The 19,677-nt window shown below is 45.4% G+C and overlaps 1 protein-coding gene across 2 annotated transcripts in view; it reads right to left on the bottom strand.

The window, feature by feature from the left end:
- LOC105690774 (LIM domain only protein 3-like) overlaps positions 1-6,993 on the bottom strand; it is a 69,197-nt gene extending 62,204 nt beyond the window's left edge. The window contains exons 1-2 of one of the 2 annotated variants that reach the window (XM_020855194.2): positions 5,481-6,990; positions 5,011-5,395 (exon numbers count right to left, since the gene is read on the bottom strand). The gene's annotated coding sequence lies outside the window, so the exon portion shown is untranslated. Of the gene's footprint in view, positions 1-5,010 lie in introns of both variants that reach the window. The other variant, XM_020855197.2, reaches the window with a different exon arrangement.
- Between the last annotated feature and the right edge of the window lie 12,684 nt (positions 6,994-19,677).

Genomic DNA, 19,677 nt, shown 5'->3' with positions numbered 1-19,677 from the left:
GTACACCGTACCGTATACGTATTGTACAAATATACGCTCTGGCGATTGAGGTATATGAGGATGAAAGCGGAAAGGGGATGGGACGTAACCCCCGGTACACCGTAATTCGACAGATTGGATTAACAGTTAAGATCGCGTGTTGGATTGGAATTAAACGTCACCAGTTTCGAAATGCAGGACTGTAATATATATGGAACTTTTGTTCTTTCGACGTTATGCATGTGTATGTGGAGGTACTCGTGTAAATTAAAACGATTATTGAAAATTCTTTTCCCTCTCTTTGTCTTCTAGGGTTACGCGGATAAATTTACAGCGTTACAATACCGCGTTGATATCCGCGTATAAAGTATAAGTTTTACTATTTCATGTACAAACGCCATCTCCGACGTTCGTAGTAAATGGAATAGAGGGAAATGAGGAAAACGCATTCTGGCGTAAAATTGTACACGGAATCGTACGGCGATGTGTCTTGCGGATTGAATTGGCAGTAACGACATTGATTTTACTGCTTGTTTTACCCAACCGAGGAGAGTTAATACCATGGTATATATTTTTCGCGCTACGCAGGAGCAACTCTATACAGATATATATCCGACGGGAGTAAGATCGACGGAAAGAAGAGGGGGCGGATACGATATCCACGAATGTTAGTCACACACACCCTCAGACGCTTAGTTTATGATCCGAACCGCGTGAACCGGTCGCGAGGTTCCTTCTTCCTCTCAAACGACCGTTAATCTTATAGTTGTAAGAATCACTGCAATCTACAGCGTTGCATAATTCCGTTGCCAGGTATAATCGTCGAGATCCCCTTCCCTGAATTACAATTTCTGCAGTTTTACTCGTTCGATTAATCAAAGTCGAAGAAAAAGCAATTGAGCAAAATAATTAGGTGCGAACGATCGAATATTCCAAACGGAATAAAATCGATCAGATGATAAATCTGTGATATCGGAGAGTGCGGAGGATGTCGCTTGGAGTATATATAGAAGAAATACAAATGCGGGTATACATGTATATAGATGCATGAAAAAGAGATTGAGAGCCCGACTCGACTATAATATAAGCGCATAGTGAAAAAGTTTTGTAAAGTGGTTATAAATCGGAACCCCCTTAATTTCCGCGAGCGTGGTTCTCGTACGTATATCCGCACACTTTGGAGAGTGTATACTCTATGTAATGCACACTTATATACATACATACATACGCCAACGTACCTATAACGTTTGATTTTTAACGACTTATCGCGCGAGCAGGTAATTTCCAGAATGCAGTAAGCAGTAACATCGCTTTGGTGCAAGTATGGGGAGGGGGGAGGGGGCTGGGTGGGGCGAGGGGGTAGGGTAGGTTAGGAAGCTATACTTCAGTTTGCAATTTAAACTTTACTTCCCTGGAATTGATTAGCTTTTAGTAATTAAGCCAGCAACGCCTTGGCTCGCCGCTCTCTCACTCCAACTAGTTTCAAAACGCGTTGAGAGCGAGCTCCTCACTCGCTCTGTGTATGTGCGCCGCGGCTCCGCTCGCTCGAAGGGCGGTTTTAATCAACGCCTTTCTCTCTCTCTCTCTCGATCTCTTACTCCCTCTCCTTTTCTCTCTCGGTTGCACCCCCGCTCCTCTCATTCTTTTCTCGCGCAACCCCGCTCTCCGCGTTTCGTTCCCTCGCTCCCCCTCTCGCTTTCTCTCTCTCTCGCTCTCTCTCTCTTTCTCGCTCTCTCTTTGGTTTGGCCACGTATTTTTTGACGACGAAAGCCTAAACCTCAGACCGGATCCTTGTATTCCGTCGGATCGCAGTGCGAAGCAATTTCGGCATGGAATGCGTTTCCCCCCCAACTCCGATAGCTGCTCGTACGGCACATCCACCTCCGCCTCCGCTGCTTGTGCCACCGCCGACCCCCTTCGCTTGCCCAGCCAGGACAGGCCCGACCAATTTCAACTTCCATTATACAGCCCTTGCTCGCCGCGGACGTAGCGTTTCCAAACCATGCGATCCGCTACACGAACCACCCCTGCCTTGGGGTTGAAACTCGCAACACGCGAACTTGCCCGACTACGCGTCGACTCGACGAACGCGCCGCGGCCGATATTGACGCAATATGGCCGCGCGTTAACAGCTGATCGCACATATTTCGCAGTTATTTCGATTCCAGGCTAATATACGAGGAGTTTGAGATCCGGGAAAAAAGCGAATGCTTTGGTCGGTAGAAAAGGAGAAGAAATATGTATAAATTGGACGTATAATTAATTGGAGAATTTTGGTAACCCGAATAATTGAATTCCTTAATTGTGATTAAGGAATATCATGGCCCGTATAATATGAAATTTGACCCGGTGCCCAATTATATTCGAGAAATACGGAATTTTATAAAGATAAAATATCCTAACGCTTCGAATTATTCGACCCGATTCCATCGCCAAATCCCATTAAAATACCTCTCGTCCACGATCACTTCAATTTATTATAAAATTCCTGTACGACCGCAACTCATACGAGGCGACTCTCTTGGTTAACAAAATTAAATTTAAATAAAAAAGTAATGAAAAATGGAAAACAACAAAAAAACCACCGTACGCACGAAAGCACGGTCGAAAGTAGGTACACGATAAAGCACTCGTTAGTACGCTTTTGCGAGCATAAAATACAAGGTATACGTGTCTGTGTATATAACCGAAAGATATATACGTATGACATCACATCCGGAAACTTATTGCCGCAGCGTCTTGCACGAAGCGGCAAAGTGTAACAAACGTCGAATCGAGTGTTAACTCGTGCATCGAAAATTAGTTTCGAGTCGAATTTTTGCCGCAGCCGGCCCTCGACTCCGGACATAATACGCGATACCGAGAAGAAATCATCAGCGAGTGGTAAAAAATGAGCAATTAACGTTCATCCGAGAAGTGTCGGTGAACGGTTCGCGGCGTATCGCCTCGATGTGTTGAAAATATACATACGTATACACAAATTGGCGGGCGGTGCAACGGTGGGGGGGGGGGGAGGAGGGAGGAGGGAGGAGGAGGGAGAGGGAGAGGGGTTATATAGGGCTGTCCAATTTCCACGGTGGCATGGAGTATAAGCTGCTGCGCCTGCAGCTCGCGTTCACGAATCTGTCTCTAGCGTTGATTGCTAATTTTACACGTGCATCGGCCCCCTCGCTGCGCGATTAACCTGCAGCTTGGTAAACTCATCCAATCACGCGCGTGAAATCAAGGCAACCCACACAACGGATATTTTGATTGGTCGACCGTGTGTAACAATATTGGGCAAATTTCTCGCCCTTACATAGGCATGTGCACCGCGCGAAAGTAAGAGAAAATTCGTAATCCGCAGTTAATTAAATCTTTCGATTTACGTATAGATATTTAATAATCGAAGATCCCGTCACGGTGGTAGAGATGAATTACTTTATCAAATTACACATATATTGGAAACCAAAAAATACCTACCGGTTCGTATTACCGATGACGGTAAATAGAGCGATCATTTTGCCTGCTCCGTTCTACATTATATATATATTACGTACATACAACATTGCGAGAGGGAAGTAACGCAATAACATTGCTTCGAAAAATACAATTTCATCCCCATCCGTTCCCTTCCACCCCTCCCACCCCTCCCACCCTCCCACCCTCTCTCCATCGACCGGTGGACCCTTATTGTACTCTTCCCATTAAATCAACAAGTATGTTTTGAATCCATTACTACAGATGTGTGTATATATTCACGCGTGAATACGTGTACGCTGGCCGGGGGGTGTGCGGGGTATATTCAATTTTTTTCCAGTCGATACGATTCTTCGAAAAGATCTGGGCATGGCTACCGAACATATTCTCGAAATTCGTCATCTCGCGTTCATATTTTCACTTCTGTTTGAAAATCGATAGATTCGCGAGGGACTTTGAAAATGAGAAACGTGGAATCGTGCACGGGGTTGAAACGACGATTTTCCCCGTAACGCTCGGTGGGTATAAGCTCGGCGTATTTCGATATTTTGGAAGCTCGCGAGCCAGGCCACGCGCCCGAGTTTCCCTCCCCTCGACGCCCCGGCGACCCCGCGAATTTAAAAACGCAATTTACGGACAATAGAATGGCGGTCGAGACTGGTAACCCTGTGTGTAGAGCAGAAGCTCGCTCTACACGGACCACTCTTGCGGATAGCCTGGGCTACGCCGTAAAATGTTGTTTTTTAATTTAGGAGACGCCGTGGGGTTAATATACGGCTTTAATTTCAGGATTTCATTTAGGGGTTGCGTTCCCATCACGGAGAGTGCGAGCGAGAGAGATTCTCGGCGTCGGAGGAGGTGGTGGTGGCGGCGAAGGTGGGATGAAATGGGGGGGAGGAGGGGGGGAGGGGGCGTAGATGAGGGACGAAGGGGAACCACATCCGGCCGCGAAGATTGACTTCCGACTTACTTGACGGAGGTCGGACTCATTAGATATCGCGGCAGACAGTCAGACAGATGAAAAGATAAGTCGCGGTGGTTACGCGGGGTACCTCGGTCTCGATCAAACGAACGGAAAAATGGGGGAGATTCGGCGAAGCCGATTGAATTCCGTAGCTACCCTATAGATTCACTTACGAAACGAGGACGTTTTCCAATCAAAATCCGCCCTCAGCCTCCCCAATTTCGCATCCCGATCAGACGAGATATTGAAACTGATTTTGCATTCTGTTTAGAATACCTGAAAACACCGACGAATCTCGTCGTCGTCGGAGGGAGATTGATTGGTCCGAGCAAATGAGTGGGGAAAAAAGGAAAGGGGGGAAAAACGCTCGTCCGAACGAATCCCTCAAGACCTTTTGACCCTGCGTCACGATTCACGCGAGATAAAAGGAGCAAGAAATTATTAAAAGGATCCCGATGCTTTCCGTGGCTTCGCAGGCATACCGATGATCGATTAGGCGCGGTATTTCAAATGCATGCGGAAACAACCCTTGAACCGCGGTGCAGGAATATCGGCTACGAGGAGTGCGGTACATTGAAATAATTGAACGGAATTTTTTCGATAGTTACCAGCGTCGAAGGAGCTCGTCGAGGGGGATGAAAATCCTCAAAGAATGTCCCAGGGTTGATGAAAATCACCGGGGCGACGACGTCGACGGTGTCCAAATCCAACGGATGGCAGAATATTCGGTAAAATAATCACTGCACACCGGTAGGGTAACCAACGAACGGAGCACGTTGTGCTTCACGAAGCCATAATCGGACAATTTACAAAGATTCATCCGTACCTCATTGTCAATTCGACGATTGATGAACGTTTCGTCGAGTCGGAAGAAAAAAGTACGTCGATTTTGAGGAAATATTAGTTTTCCTTCAACATTCAACAAACGCACAATACTTGAGATCGGATGACGATCGGTAGCGATAATCAATTACTTTCACTCCGCACTGCACACTGAATCGTAAAACAAGGGGATGAAAATATTCCTGAGTACCTCCGGTGTCCCGATCAAGCGAAACTCGCTCGATCCACTACTTACCAGTATTCGTCGGTATAACGAACAGAGGGGTCGATGATCACATCGGTATGATATTTAAATTCAAATAAACCGGCGTCACTCGCTCCACGTCCGAACGAAAGCGCGGTCCACCTTAGAATGAGCTCGCGCGCGCGGGTCCCGCAGACCGAGGTGACGTCAGGTCGGCAAAATCGACACATGCGCCTTAACGATTTACACGCGTGCCGTCCTGCGACGACGATAACGTTATATCATTGTCCCTACGTTGTACGTACTTACGTACACAAGTGTACAACTACTCGACGTAACGCACAACACCGATACAAAACATACCTATGCACGGAGCTTTTCCACGCGAGTAGAGGTGTGCAGTTATGCGCGATTCGTACCGCACCCATACGGACGACCGACGATGTCCGAGGATACCGTCCGCGTGGTGTAGGAAAATAGGGGGTGGTAAGGGTGTCGGTGTCGACGGTGGAGGTGGAGGTGGAGGTGGTTGGTTTCTGACGAAGGGCTCGATCGCATCTAGAACCCCCGCGAATAAATAAGGGCGAATGATCGGGCTCCGTGTTGGGGATTCTGGGTAGGTAGATAAGATCAATCCAGGGGGGTTGGGGGTGTAGGCGGTAGTCATTTCGTGAAATTACCTAAATCTATAGTGGGATAAGAGACGAAATTGAGATTTAAGGTCCCCGCCGATTATTGATTTTTTATTGGTACACCAGGAATCGAGTTATGACGGAGAGATTTGCTCGTCGGCTCCTCCGATCGCCGAGTGATCGCGAAGTTAATTTCTTCGTTTATTTTTCATAATTTTCTTACGGTTGCTTCATTTTATTTTCGTTCTACTTTGTACATCCATCGGTCGTCTCGTGAACCGAACTTGATTCGTTTTACACACCCGCAGGGTATGAGAATTCAAACCATGAGCACGAGCTTCTTCAACGCTTTTGGTGTTCATTCATTTTAATTTCATCCTTTTTCTTCGTCTTCTTCCATTTTTATTGTTCAGCGTATTCTTGAGGTGAGTATTACACACACGATTCAGGAAGATTTGCCCCGGGGCGATGTAATACGAGTACCACCGACACACGAATATTTATTTTCAGTAAACCGAAATTCGGAATAGAGGAGAAAAGTTGTTGACGAATCCGATGTGGAACTCGAACTCGCGTAGTAGCGAATAATTTTGGTATTAATTTTGTTGTTATTATTAGTGTTATTATATTCCTTCGAAATAAAGCTTTATTATCACCGTATAGATTCGACGCTCGGAGGATTTAGCTTTTATCAAAAGTTTCCCCGTAATAAAAGGCGGGGAGATATTTGACAACGGCTTAAGGCTTTACCTCCGGCAGCAGAAACGGTGTTTATTAAACAATCGATCGCCAACCCTAGTGTACGTGTACTACGAAAATCTTTTCGTACGCCAACAAAAATTTTCGTAGCAACACTCAACTTTTTTCAGAAGGGGCCGATAGAGTTTGATGGGCTTCTTGGTGCATTTTGAGCCCATGAATCCGAATCTGCAGGCTGAATTAATTGATCTATCTACGAATTTGATCGAACTTTACAACCGATTTGTCGTTCCAGCTTATGTGAAAAATTCAGAATATCTCAATAAGATTCTTTCTAAGCTTGATTCACTTGACAGAAACGGATTCTAGAGATCAAATTACATTAGCATAGGAAACCTGATTAAAAAAGATATTGATTTTTGACCAAAAATGTTTATTTTTTGAATTTGATTGTATCGCACTTCTTTAACATGTGAGATTACTCTCGAAGAACCAAAAAACAAATCGATTTTTGAGCAAAAAATAAATCATCTTTTCAATTGGGTTTAATATGCTTTTCTTACGTATTTTGATCTCAGGAATCCGAATCTGGAAGAAAAATTGATCTATCTCTAAAATTGACCGAGTTATCGCCGATTTTCAGCTTTTTGGGGTCAAAAATAAAAAATTCATTTTTTAGTCTATCTTAATGTAATTTGAGCTCAGGAATCCGAATCCGGAGGAAAAATTGATCTATCTGCAAAAATGACCGAGTTATCCCCATTTTTTCCCATTTTTTGGCATAAATTTGAGAATATCTCGAAGGGAAAAAATCGTAGCTCAATTTTCTCAACGGATTCGTGTTCCTGAGGTCAAAATACATAAGATAAGTGCCATACGATCAATTTTAAAAAATAAAAATTTTTGGTCAAAATTTGAAAAAATCGTAAGGGGTACCCCTTGGAAAAATCTCAAATTTTGGCCAAAAATTTTTATTTTTTAAAATTGATCGTATGGCACTTTTCTTATGTATTTTGACCTCAGGAACACGAATCCGTTGTACAAATTGAGCTACGATTTTTTCCCTTCGAGATATCCTCAAATTTGTACCAAAAAATGCGAAAAAATGAGAATAACTCGGTAATTTTTGAAGATAGATCAATTTTTCTTTCGGATTCGGATTCCTGAGCTCAAATTACATTAATATAGACTAAAAAATGAATTTTTTATTTTTGACCCCAAAAAGCTGAAAATCGGCGATAACTCGGTCAATTTTAGAGATAGATCAATTTTTCTTCCAGATTCGGATTCCTGAGGTCAAAATACGTAAGAAAAGCATATTAAACCCAATTAAAACAATGATTTATTTTTTGCTCAAAAAATGCCCTTGGAGAAAGACAGATGAATTCAGTTTGCAAATTTCATAAAATTCCTCATACATATAAACTAAAAGTTGGATAATGATTGAATTCGCGCCACACGCAATGTGCCCACCTATAAAGTATAATCTTGCGAAAATATACCTGAGAGATGCAAAAAACAGATGATAAAAAACGAAGATGCGCGATGCGGAGGAGGGTTTGCGACACAATTAGCTAAAAACCTCGAAAAGATACATTATTTCTTCCTGCCTCTTTCTCGTCCACGAAAAGTTTTTCTCATTTTCTTCTTTCATTCGTTTTTTTCCTTCCTCTTTCCTTCGTTCCCGGTACGGCGTCAAAGTAGAACTACCCCTATAATACAGAGAGTGCAAGATTTAAATTGTTCAGTGGCCGTCGCCACGGTCCGTAAGGAACCACTTTCATCTTTGAGATTTTAGCGAAGGATTTGAGCAGCGGCTATAGCTGAAATATTGATACAAATTCAGAAGACCTTTTCGTCGTCAAAAAATATTCCGCATCGGCGTGACCGGCGTCTGAAAGAACTCCGTTGAAACGAGTCCAGTAATAAATTCCTTTGAGAATTGCAATATTTGCATTCGGATTTATATCGGTAACCCGATTATCAAATGAACTTCGGTCTGTTTTTTTTTTTTTTCTTTTTTGTTTTCTTGTCTCGTTCCCTTCGCTACTCTCGCGTACAGGGTAAGGGAGTGAGGGGGTTGTAATTATTTTAACGCCGCGAAAATTTGTCCCCCAGTAGACCAACGCGGTTCGACGTTACCTAAGAGGTTTTCAACTTAACCGTGGTTTTATGCGAGGTCCTCAGCTACCAAGACCTGCAGCCTCGGTTATTAGTATGTTAATTGATCGCACACGGTTCTGCCACCTCAAGTTTCGTCTGCTTTACCACTCGAGTGTGTTCATATGTTAAGATGTTTAATCGATTCTATAATTAAACTGTCCCTCAAAGGTTAATGGTTTTGTAATCCCATGAATACGATAATGCGCGTCCGCCTAAGGTTTCATTATTTCACTTACGGCTGCAGACTCGCTCTTTTTTTTTCACGCGTTAATACACGCGGTACGCGAGTTGCATCCGCGCGATGACCGAGTGGCGGTTGATTCCACAGAGAAAAAGAAGGAAAAAAAAAGGAAAAAAAGGGAAAGGAAAAAAGGAATTCGAAGCGATCAACGTCCACGATTCGAACGATCTGAACTAGTACTTTGTAGGAGTAGATCCTATAATTACGTAATTTTCTAATAAATTAAACAAAATTTCATTTACGAAAGTACGCGGGTATAATACGATGGGGTTCACATGGACATACACATACACAGGTACAACGAACAATAATTCGTAATGACACGTTACGATATTGAAAAAGGTTATACCGTGTAACGGCGCGACCGGTATCGGATAATCCATAAGCATATTCCGACCTTTGGATTAATATTCCACATTTACGGTAATGACGAAGCGCATACCCACCGAGTGATCCGTGTGGGCGTAGCGTACGTACACGGGCATACCTAATATATTTTTACAATTTCGATGATCGAGTGTGTCTCACTCTGATATACTACCACGGCGGTTACACACCGCTGCAGTTCTCCGCTCTCCGCTCGAAAGTAAATTACTTTTTTACATTTCATTTTCATCCATTAAATAAATTACTAATCTTAATGGCTAATTACTAAATAAGAACGGCCGCTTAACAGCCTCACTTTGGGCACGTTACTTAAGCAAAGTGATAACACGCGGAGCGCCATTGTCGCTCGGTTATAATTAAGAAAATAGACTTTAAATCCCGGGTATAGCGAGTAGTGGGTGGCAATGGCAGGTTGTCCCGGACGGGGAGAGGGTGGAGAAAGAAAGTAGCGGTACGTTGGGGGGGAGGGAGGGAGGGAGGGGGAGGATGGAAATTAATTCATTACTCTAATGCGTTGAGTGAGAGAATGGGGACTGAGTGCTCAAGTGTCGAGTGCCAAGCATTTCGTGAAAGATGGATGTCTCATTTTCATTTCGAAAATTAACACTCTCTTCTCTCATCTACAGCTTCCTATCCCACTTTTTCACCACTCCTACTTCTTCCTCTTTTTCCGCCCTTACCTCCTCCCTCCACCCCGCCCTTCGACGACGCGATGACCTACCGGTACCAGCTCTCTTTACTCTAGTCTTTTTTTTTTTTTTTTTATTAACACCGTAGCTACGGCGTAATGTTTCAAAAAAAAAAAAAAAAAGGAAAAAGAAAAAACAACCGTACTTTACCGTACAACACGTATACGTAAGTATTAGGAATATCAGAAATATTTTGAACGTCGAGTGTAATTAACCAAGGTATTTAAGGGTAGATAATAAATTTTCGAGTAATTCGCAAAAAAAAAAAAAAAAAGTATATCTACAACTCGTAATGCTATTAGCTACTTGGTGTAACAAGGTATTACTTTTTATCTAGTATAGGAAAGTATGTCAACGAGTATCTGCGGTGTAGTTTAGTAACGAAAAAAAAAAACAAATTTACTCACTTACATCATCGGACGTTTCTTCGATTATTTTGAGGTACGGCCGATCGTAAAATTTGACGCACTCATAACGGGCAGACGAATCGAAATAAATAAAAGTTACAAATTCGTTCGACGGAGTACAAATCTAACCGGATGTGAAACTTGGTCAGGTAATATCGGTAGACGTATAGAGAACTGAATGGCCCACGGCGAGCCATAGGGTCGAACGCATAGTAGGCAACGAGAGGGACGTGGCTGGGGGTCAGGATCGCCCATCGAGCAGCCGTCACAGACCATGTAATTAGATTTAGCTCCCCCCCCCCTTTCCCCCCGCGGCCCTCTGCTCCTCCATCTCCTCCTCATCCTCCTCCGCACCCTCTTCCAACTTCACCACCCCACCGCGCCATTGTAGTTTAGGGTTAGGCATCAGTTACAGATACGATGTGTACCATACATACATACGTGTACATATATTGTGTACCGGCTATGTATGTACATAAATATATATATATATATATATATATGCATATACGGATAGGGTGAATGGGCTGACAGTTGATTGCTAATGTACATGGGATGTTCCGCAATCTTTGCCGCGTTACGACCTAATCAATCGATTCACATTCGAAACGGCGTGACTTTGCCACTACGCGACGTTTCCCAGATGTAAAAAGTTTTTAAGTTATACAGGAAGATAGGTAATAATTTTTCAATTTTTAACTCGCGTACGAATTGTATACGGTACGCCTTATACGCGTAAGTTTCCAGTTTTCGGAAAAACATAATATTCGAGCGTGCATACGAAGTCGTTAAAATCGTTTCCCATTGAAATTCGTAGACGCGCGGAGGTAATGAAAAATAAAAAAAAAAACACGAAAAATTTAATAGACGTTACGTTATTACTTATTTACCTTTATCGCGATGATAAATTTATCCTGTAATACCTCGAAGTGCATTCGATATGCATGGATGTAATTACAATTATTTGTTCAGGTGCGGTTGGTTATAGTTACAAGCTTATTTAATGCGGAGCAATTATTTTCAATGAGACGTGCGGCTTGCTTGTCCGCGTGTATACTGCAATTGAGAATATTGAAAATATTTTATGAAACGAAAAGAAAAAAAAAGGAGGAGGAGTAACGAGAAACAAACTTGAGTAAACACAGCGAGGTGGTGAATAACCATATGCACGTTATCATGGGACGTTGAAAAAAGACAGGTGTCTTGACAATTGTCATTGCATTTGGTTGATTAATCGCACCTTGTTGGAACGTTGCATTTGGGGTGAAATGAAAGCACCATACGTTTCCAACCATCGAAATAATCGATAAGGTAAAAAATATCGAGCCATGAAACAAAGAGAGGTAGAGAGAGAAAAAAAAATTCAAACAAAAATGCAACGGTGATAAGTGGTGGAAATTAATCGTCTGACGTGATCTCGTGGCGTGAGTGCAATTTTCTTTTTTCTTCGTCTTTTTGTTACCCAGATTTTTTTTCTTCTCCCGTCTTTTCTTTTCGCATTGAAAATATCCTCCGCGTATCGTGTCTATATCGCGGTATGCGAGCACGTAGACGTTGAACGTAGAGGGAATAAAACTAGCATTTGCTTGTCATCGTCGTATCGCTTCTGGAACGGCGCAACGCAGCAGCACCTCCTTTGCGGCCCCCGATGTAATTTTCTGAATGACTGCGTAATTAAAACTCTAATTTCCTGCACTTAATTGACCGGAGTCTTGGTTCTGTCCCTCTTTTCTCCTGCCTCACCTCTTTTCGCTCTTTCCTCTTTTTCACCAACGTCCCGCGCGTTCTCCGATCGCCTCGACTACACCACCTCGTTTTATAGGTATGTACGTACGTACACGCATACCCCGCGGTAGCGCCGTACTCTACGACCTTTTTTTTTTTTCTTTACTCCTTCTTCGTTCGCTCTCTCCTTTTTATTTATTCAATTTGTTTTTTTTTTTTTTTTTTCAACTTCCCTTTTTCTTCTATTACCGTTACTCCCTGTTAATTCTTTGTGTGCACACGATGCATCGCGTATGCGTCTCTCTGCACCGTTTAAATAATCGATTTGCTTACACACCACGACCAAGAGGGTGCAACCTCCTCACAACTGTGACACACTTTCACACTCGTGTCAAACCCGGACGAAAATACGAAGGAGTCACGACCCTTGAGTCCCGAAGAAGAAGTAAAACCGAAACCAGAGACGATGAAAATTCCGAACGATCGTTTTTTTACCTTTTCATTTCAAGGGGGTACCGTGATTTGGAAAATCAGGGTTTCGACCCCCGTATCTATGCGACGAGTCAAAGATCGTTCTCATAAAGAAATTCTGGACAAAGTAAGGGCAACGGTAGTTAAGGGGTCGCCGAATCTCCCCCCGGTCCGAAAGTACCGCATAAAGCAATAGCGAAGTCGCGGCGGTCGCGGTGGCAAGAGAAACCGGAAGTTGAAGTGGTAATAAGTCACGTCGCGGCGGGACTAGGCGCCAACTGTACATGAACCCTGGCTCACGGACGGTTTTTGGATAATTACAACAGCCCAGCCCGGGGGGCAATTATAATTGCCAGCTCCTTTCGCAATTATAAGTTTCTCCCAGGGCGGGGGTCTGCCGGCACCAAGGGGTGGCGTTAAAGGTGAAAGAGGCGGGAGTCGCTGGGTGGTGTATGTGGAACCGTTAATTGGGATGACCTGTTCAGAAACTAGTTACCAAGGGCTGCCGCTACCACCACTGATATTCAAGGGGTGAAAACTAACCGGTGCACGTAACCTACGCTACCGTCGTGTGTGTAACGCCTGTTTACTTCCAACCCCCCCTCTACCCCCCACCCCCCACCCCCTTCATTTTATAAACCACTCGCAACATCCACCGAGACTGCACACATACTCACACGTTACACTTTGTTCAAACCCCCGATAAATTTACCAACGCTCTTTCTATACAGCGGCGCGGAAACGATTCCGAATTTACTCCTGAAACCCCCTTCGATAAATGTATTGGAGTCGTTCCTGCGTCTTAGTTTCTATCAAACAACGCTACACATTCGTTGAAATGAAAAGAAAGTGAGGAGTAAGAAAATTTCTAGCCACATCGAGAAATTAGAAATTGAGATCAGAGCATAAGGTATCCCTGGTTGCCCCTCGACACGCAAATTGAATCCGTCTGAAATAGAGGAGAGGAAAAAAAGGGAAAAAACTTAATCGTAAATTGATCGTTTCTTTGCGACTGAATAATAGCGAGGTTGAGAATCCCTGTCTTGATAAAGGTCTGCGTGTGGACGTAGGAAGAAGTGAGATTGCGAATAAAAAGTGGGCAGAGGTAGTAAGTAAAGTATAGTATAGTAAGGTAAAGTAAAGTAAATGGAAGAACAGGGGGGTGGGGGGGGGGGGGGGGGGGGGGGGGTTGAGGGAGAGGAGGAGGAGGAAAGTAGGGAGGAAGAGGCGAGAATGGATGTTACTTAGACTTCAGAGGACTCTTCGGTCTCGCGCGCGCTACTCGCCGGGAATCTTGTCCTCGTCGAATAAACGGGACGAGCGTATTCTTTCCTCGACTCTTTCGCTTCCTCTCGCTATTCACTCGCCCCGCTGGATCTTTCACACTCAAAGAGGCTTTTCCTCCCAGTCACTGTGCCTGCCCGCCCGCCCGCCCGATTCCCCTCACCGTGCTCGCCTGTCGCCTGCTCTTACTACACAACGCGAACCACAAGGCGCGCGGACCCATAAAACTCGCTTCGAGGCACACAAACTGTATGCCTGCTACTCACTCAAATAGTAGGCTTTTTAAAAGTTAGGGATTCTTTCTGAAGTGGATATTTTAATACGTCGGTTTTCCAAGAGGGAAGAATAAAGTTGCGAGGCGTCGGCATCTCCTAGCTCTTCTCTCATTTCGCGCACAACTTATGTGAAAAGAACGACGTAAGCGTATTCCAGATATCCACTTCGTTGTTATACGTACCGACTCGACACGTCGCTCGTCGGTCCGATTCGAATGAAACAAAAAAAAAAAACAAACCAGAGCCGAAGCTCCTCGTCCTTCGACGAGCCGCGTAAGGACGTCGCGTCACTTCTCGATACGAGATAATTCGAGCTACTCGCTTTAATCGCTCGGCTCGTTGCAAACCCAATTGAAATGCGTCCGTAGAACCGTTCGGCGTATAGGTTTCTATCAATTATGGTTGGCGTGAAATTATCCGCGTATTTCCAACTGCAATTCTATAATCAATTGCTGTATCGACACACCGTTACCAACCGATATCACGCACGAGCCAACAGGTGCGTAGCTTCTATACGATCGCGTCGCACCTCGCGGGTCGACGGTGTTTCGACGGTGAATTCGATCGAGCCGATAGAACGGAAAGATGCGATCGACGATCGGGAGGAAAAAGGAGAATTTTTAGGAGGAATTTTTGCGCCGCTAGACTTTTTCTAGATTTGTGTGGTTGTTTTTTTTTTCCACTCCTCACTTCCGGTGCGTTATCGTTATTGTTATTTATTTATATCCGGTATCGAAATGAAAGTTTTGTTTTCCCTCGCGGTGGCGCGAACCTCTTCCTTGTACACGGTGCGTTACAATATACTATCTACTTTGCTTTGGATCGTTGGTTTCGCGGCGACTTGGTTTCTGAACGGCGGCGCGGCTTCGTGGTATGGAGAAGTTAATTATAAGCGATACCAATCTCTCGGGGTTGTTGGTTGGTAGGTTGCCGTTAGAACGGCGGGTCTGGGGAAGCCCTGACAGCCAATTACCACCACGACCGTACACCCCCTCACCCCCTCACCCCCTCCCTCCCCCCCGGAGCCATCCTCAATATAGGAAATTAAAAGACTTAGCGATGATTGCTCGCAAAGCCAAGAACGAAAACATTTGTTCTGCTTAGAGAGAATTACTAGATTGGTGCCTCCCGGTGCCTCCTCCTTCTCGGAGAGAAGCGCTAGGAAAGTGATTGGGATTGCCTTTTATTTCGTTCTCAGTGTCCCTTTTTTTTTCTTTCTTTCACGATACCCTCCCCCATTACCCGCGTCTCCGAATCACGTGATCTTCGATAATAATCAACGTTTCAGACTATCAATTTTCCCGAGATCAAGCCCATTTTCATACACACGGAGTGCCGCGCGCGGCGCTACCTCTTCGTGCGGAAATGAAGAATTTTCCTCAAACACAGGCAAAAGCGAAGCGATTCCTACGCGCTACCCTTACACGAGTGAAAATCTGAGAACGTCGTCGGACGCGGTGCTCGTACGCGGCGAAAGAGCCGCCGCTGGATAGTATCCGCGTTGGTACGACGAAAAGAGGAGCCCGTTGCGGAGGAACGGCAGTACGGTAGTCAGGCTGAAACAGACAGAACGCCAGTCCGAGCACGTAATGGCGTGTCGGAGTTAACCGGTTGATAACCATCAGTTATAATTAACTCGAGCCAACCAGCGAACAAACCAACCAACACCCCGAGTAACTAACCCTCCACCACCTCCGTTGTATTACCATCGGAGTTCATACGTGAAAACATGGCGTACGTAGCGCACCGTACATTGTATGACATACATACATTCGTACACGTCCATTATATGTATATATATATGTATATATATGTATATAACACCGCGGCAAGATGTAGCCGGTAGGATGGGTATTACTGTATAACTGGCTCCCAACTAAGGTATAAGGTAGCTAGTAAGTTGCCATTTCCATCTCGTACCGCTATTCTCCAGACTTGATTAGGTACCGCCAGCTCCTCCAAAACAGCATCCCGTCTCCCCGTACCGCGCCACCGCACCACCGAGCACCTACGTACCCTCGACGCGCTAGCGTCTATGCCCGCGAAAATTACTTGCGGAATCAAGCTACGTAGATCTACGTATAGTACACGTACATATTGAAATGAACAATCATACCATTCTGTCGCCTCCAACTTCGATAATCGATTTCTCCCTCCCTCCCTCCCTCTATCGCTCTCTCTCTACCTCTCCGCACTTTGTTAACATCGCTGCTAGGACAAAATTCCTGCGAGGCGTCGCGATCGACGACGACTCGAAGTGCGCGTCGTCATCGGGAACTTCGAAGTCCTCGGAGAGACGCGTCTTCCCTTCGGCGTGCACCGCTTCTTAGGGGCAGAGGCGTCATGAGCACCGCTACGAGACCTTCGCCTCCCGAATATCTCCCTATTTTCTCACCGTGTCCGTCGGCAAATCCCCATTGTCGGGTGACATAAGCTCATAATGGATCGTGCCGATCCAAAGCATATACGGTATACAAACACGCAACGTTCGCCGGGCCGGGCCGGCCGGCTGGCTGGCTGGTTGACGGTGGCGGCAACGACGCTGATGGCAACGGCAACGATACCGCGCCGCCCGTGCTGACTATGACACCGGCTCCCTCTCACCCTAGGAGGGTTGCGCAACTACTATAATCCGCACGCTTAAGCTTCGCCGCTAAATGCAACCCCCTCGGTGACGACCGGCGTTTCGACGTAATGCCGCTCGCACCGAGTTAGCAGATAGAAGCGGTGCCGCCGACGCCCCGTAACACCAACACACCACCCCGACCCACCCCACCCCATCAAAAGCTGGAGTGCAACCCTAAGTACGGTTAAACGCGACCTTCCCGATCTAATCGAGGTCTTATCGATGGATTCCGACTGTCATTAGCTACCGAATAAACAGTGGCTATTCGATCGGCTCGTAGCTATGCTAATGAGCGTACGAACGCTCCGAGGGGAGGGAAGAGGAGGTGCCGCACTCGGTTCTGCGACGAGGCTCGCGAGGCGCGTACGCGATACGTTCGATTCGGAATAAAATGTCGGTAGCGGGACCGTTGCGACGCGGACGAACAATAGCGATTCGCGGTGATAACGTGACTTCTGTGTTACCCGACCGTGTAAAGCCAAAGTCTGTGCACTTTACAATCTATCGGAAGGATCTCTCGACCCGGGCGCACGATGCATTTAATGTATTCGAAAGGTTTTCGTGTCCACCGCAGATAAGCTTCCGGCGGGTTGTCCCTAACGTTATACATGGAAACGCGCGGTAACCCCCCATCCCGAGCCAACGATTTTCTCAGCGGCCGACAAGGGCTGTTGCTGCTGCTGTTGCTGCTGCTGCTCGACGATCTGGGGCGCAATGAAATATACACGACCATAATTCGACTTTACTAGACCGCGGAGCTTCGGCGCGCGAGCAACGTTTGCGGGTATACGAGACCAGGAATTCGGCTGTACGGCCGAGGCGAATCCACCCCCCTTCCTCCCCCCCCCCCCCTAAAATCCTGAGGGATTCCTCGCCCTTGCATTATTTAATATCCATAAACATATTCCATAATGTTACTTTTCCGATTACTGTTTATATTACCGAGATATGTTTGACTTTTTCTCTGTCGATTATTTTTTTTTTTTTTATTTCTCTCTCTCTCTCTCTCTCTCTCTCTCGCGAACGGTAAACGTCCGTCCTCCCTAAACTTTTACTATGGAATATCGGTGGCGTATCAACTTCTGGCGGTTATCATTGCGGCGTTGGAACTTTTTCTCGCTAGAAAGAAGTCAATCCCAGAATGGCATCGTTAATCTGAAGTGGGAAACCGAGTTCACCCCGGATGATTGGACGCTGCTCGGATGCTCTTACATCACGTAACAGTATCGGCGGCCACCTCCCGCGGATATACTCGAACCACCTTTACCGCCCTTAGCGCTTCTTCCACCTCCTCGGAGCGCGGGCGGCGAGTGACTGAGTGGTTATTTAGCTAAGAGCTACCCCCCCACTCTCTCGGAGGCTACGGAGGCAGGGCTGTTGCCCCGCTACCGACGTTGCTTCGGACTAAGTAATGGTCCCGCAACATATTGTACGAGAGAAAAAAAACAAAAACAACGAAACCACCTAATGTTATTTACACCGAAATACAAGGCGAACGATGGTTCACCCCCGTGGAATCGTTCGAACGTTCGATACCCCTATCGTCGAGGGTTTTGACCGTGACACCGTTTGGAAAGTTCGGAATTTTTTCGGGTCGGTCAATTTTTCGTCAACACTTTTATCGGAGGTTTGAAGCTTGTAACATTGAGAAAAAGTGAGAGAAAAAATAAGGGGGACGTTGCAGACGGTGGAATCCCGGACGATGTATATATATACGTAAGACGTGCATGTAAAAATATAGCGGAGTTTCTTCGGAAGGGGCAATCCTTCACGGTTAACGCCCCTAATCGTATTCATTAAAGTGCTCTCTCAATGCTTTTACACGGAGCGCCGACACCGGGTGCTTTTGCCCGGCGTAAAGCCTCGGCAGACTTCGGCGGTGTATAAAGCACATCGGGGATGAAGTGCGGAGAAAGTGCGAGGGAGAAAGTCGAAGCTTTTAAGTTGGCAACAATGCGCGGATTTATAAACCCCCACCATTGTTATCACGAGTGATTGAGGCGGCGGGTTCGACATTGGCCGAATACTAACCATTGGTTACCTCATTGTTGCTCCCTTTATCTTGGAAATTCGTTCTACGACGCCTTTTAGATTTGCCAAATGACTTCGTTTTATTGATGAACGTCTCGAAGTCGCGAGGTTTCGGGAAACGTCGAGACCCCTAGGAGAGGCCCGATAAGGACCATTGTGCGTCCAATCTTAGCCACTCCGATTCTCTCTCGACATTTTTAACAACGAACCCGTTCGTAGAATTTACGATCCGAACTAGGCGTCGATAAAAATAATCGAACACGTCGGGAATTTTCAATTAAAAAATAAAGAAAAATAAATGAAAAAAAAAAAACAAAAACAACAACCCCCCCCAATTTTGGTATTCCATCGAATCAACGTTTGAACAACGCAATTTACTATCAGCCGCAATCTGCGCGGACCCGCGGCTTCGGTATACCCCCGTTTAAGAATGTATCAACGTTCGCGTGCGTACAACACGTTGCGCAAGAATTCGAAATACCAAAAACTCAATTAAATTGAGCCACCGTAGAGCACGTGAACACTTTTACACACAGGTATATCGCCACACATCGAAATTGTGGGGAGGGGGAAAGGGGGGTTTTCAAACAGCGAATAGTTTGAAAATTATTATTACAA

Source organism: Athalia rosae, chromosome 5 (genome assembly GCF_917208135.1).
Source record: "Athalia rosae chromosome 5, iyAthRosa1.1, whole genome shotgun sequence".
Taxonomy (NCBI): Eukaryota; Metazoa; Arthropoda; class Insecta; order Hymenoptera; family Athaliidae; genus Athalia; species Athalia rosae.
The sequence above is the reverse complement of the archived record's forward strand: the minus strand, read 5'-3'. Positions and strand labels throughout refer to the sequence as shown.